Raw genomic sequence first — 2,766 nt, forward strand, 5'->3', positions numbered from 1 at the left:
GGAGCTGCCGTGTATGTGTCTGAGACGATTGCAATTGCACTGAAACACAAAACGGGACGGCTACATGCTGCACCTAGTGGACGCACGCCGCTACTGCAACAACAACAAAACCACTTCCTGCACTATCTGAGAATGTGATGAGAAATGTGAACTCAGATCAGAATGTCCGTGTTTTTCTATGTGAAACCCTGCATTTTGATTACATGTGAAACCCAAAGTGTTATGATGTAGAACTAAATCAGTGGAATAGTCATATAAATATATATTCAAAAGATATCCACACAATTGTATTTTCTGTATGAAGATTTTACCATAAGTCTATTTTGTGGATTCATATGCTTGACTGCCAATGGGAATGCCTGACTGTATAATACATAGTTTCCTTTAAAAAGTAAATAGGTGCTATTGCCAAGAATGTTATCCAGATAAAAAAGAAAGCTTATTTTATTGTCTTTCTATGACTTGGCTGTCTCAGCTTTTTATCTCCCGTTTGTATTGTCTTCTTTGAAAGTCGATTTCCAGCTAACAATTATGAAGCGATTTTGATGTCAGATGAAACGCACGCAAAAAAATGAAAAGAAAAACAAACAAACACAACGCAACATAATTGCGACTCAAGGTAGCTCACTTTGACAACAACCGCATAACAGTGACGACGGTTCACATGGCTGTTGTTGAAAGTTATAATTACAATGGACTCCTTTATTTTGTCATGTTAATATTAATATATAAAACCAGAATATAAGTATAAGTCCGTTTGTAGAGTAATTGCCCTTGTGTTGTCAGTATAAAGTATCCTACTGTTTATATTTTTTACAAGCCAATGAATATATTCCATCTTGAAGTATTATGAATGTAGCAGCATAAAAAACACGTTACTTATTCGAACACAAATCCTCATGTTAGTGTTGCTATGTTGAGGTAGACGTAATATTCATGACATATCAAGTGTTAAACGGGTTTCTTCCGCCCCCTACAGGACATCAGTGGTAACACGGAAAAGATTGCGTTGAGAATATTTCTTTTGACGCGATGCAAGCTCAATCTTGATATGTAACAGTGTTGCTATGTGTCTAAAACTCTGGACTTTAAACAATATTCGACTTAAACAAGGTAAAAAATAAGATAAATGAATGATAAGTGACACATCTTTTTGTATGTCATGTGGCACCTTGCTCGACGTGAAGACCAGTCCATGTGAATGCAGTGTTCAGGCTGATGCAAATGTTATATATATATATATATTGTGGTCTGTGTACAGTTCTCTTGATATGAAAAAACACAGCTTGCTCCACTCAAATGTGTGCTTCTGTTATATGATTATACACGTCTTTGTGACAATAACATATGTGTAATAACAATGATATACACAGTGAAATTGTCTGTTTTTATTTCCTCTTTTCGTCGATTCTCTGTTGTTCCTACTGTTGAGTAGGTATAGGGGACCAAATAATATATTTATATAAGTGTTATATTTATAAAGGACTAAATAATACATTTCTATAAATAGTATTTAAACTACTACATTTAAATGTATTTTGGTTGGGCCTATTCTTCCATTGTTCATTGAAATTAAATTAAATTAAATATAAGTATAAGCTACACCATAACTGAAACAGGTACAGCCTCCTGTGGAATATCATGATGTGTGTGTGTGTGTGTGTGTGTGTGTGTGTGTGTGTGTGTGTGTGTGTGTGTGTGTGTGTGTGTGTGCGCGTGTGCCTATGCGTGCGTGTGCGCATGTGAGCGTGCACATGTTTGCGTGTGTGTGTGCGTGTGTACGTAGTCAGTATTAGACAATGAATAAATTACCTTAGAGATATTTTCTATATGTCACTGCAGCATAAAGTTAAATAGTGTTGAATAATGTCAAATGAAACGTGACATTCAAGAAAGTAAATACATGTTTAGATATGTGGCGACGAAGAACCCAATAAGACTGACTGGTTGAAACGGGTTGGGTTCTGTAGTCCGACAGAGAGGGTTTAGGTGGAGGGATTATATTAATTATATTGTTAATGAGGGGGTTGTGGTTGGGTGAAGATCAGATGCCAAGAAGAAACTCACTTTCTATTTGCAGCTTTTGGCCTCAAACTTGACCGTTGTGAATGTATTTCTGCAACTTCCTGAATCGAATATTCCGACATATCGACAAATATAATTAAAACCAAATAACACTGGTGAAGACAGCGTTGTGCATGGCTTCTGCAGACATCTGTCTTCATGCTGTCAAAGAAGAATAACGAATTCTTATTCATTTTGGAAAGAATGCTCTTTATCTTGAAGAAAAACTGCAAACACAAGACCTAAAAAAAACTTCGTAGGCTAACACTAGGTTCCGAAATGTGAGAGGAGAGGACATGCGAGGAGAGGGGTGCGTGCGTGCGTGCGTGCGTGTGCATGCGTGTGTGCATGCGTGCGCTACACCAATGATAGAGCCTGTCCATTCAGGTACAAGTCTCTGGCAGAAGCTGCAGCAAAATCGCCTGCAGACGGAGTGGTATCGATCTGAAACGGCCAAAATGAGATCGGCGATCGAACAGCAGCGGCCCAGCCTGGCCTCCAGCTAATGACGTGCTAATGAAATAGCCATGCATTTGTTTAAAATGGTCCGCGTTTAAAGTAGCCTACTGTGAAACTACAGCCTTTCGTCGGAGAAAGTTTCAAGACGACGCTTTTTATAAATTGAAAATCATTAATGCACAGAAAGCCCCGGCGCAATGCGGCGGTGAATTGTGGGGAGTCGCAGGAGAAGCTGTTGCTCAT

General features: G+C 38.5%; 1 protein-coding gene across 1 annotated transcript in view; it reads left to right on the forward strand.

Moving 5' to 3' along the window:
• The window catches only part of LOC311368451 (RAS guanyl-releasing protein 2-like), a 34,000-nt gene extending 32,625 nt beyond the window's left edge, over nt 1–1,375 (forward strand). The window contains exon 14 of the mRNA XM_084487258.1: nt 5–1,375. The gene's annotated coding sequence lies outside the window, so the exon portion shown is untranslated. The remainder of the gene's footprint in view (nt 1–4) is intronic.
• Nucleotides 1,376–2,766: the final 1,391 nt, after the last annotated feature.

Source organism: Micromesistius poutassou (assembly GCF_964030765.1).
Source record: "Micromesistius poutassou genome assembly, chromosome: 23".
NCBI classification, from domain to species: Eukaryota; Metazoa; Chordata; class Actinopteri; order Gadiformes; family Gadidae; genus Micromesistius; species Micromesistius poutassou.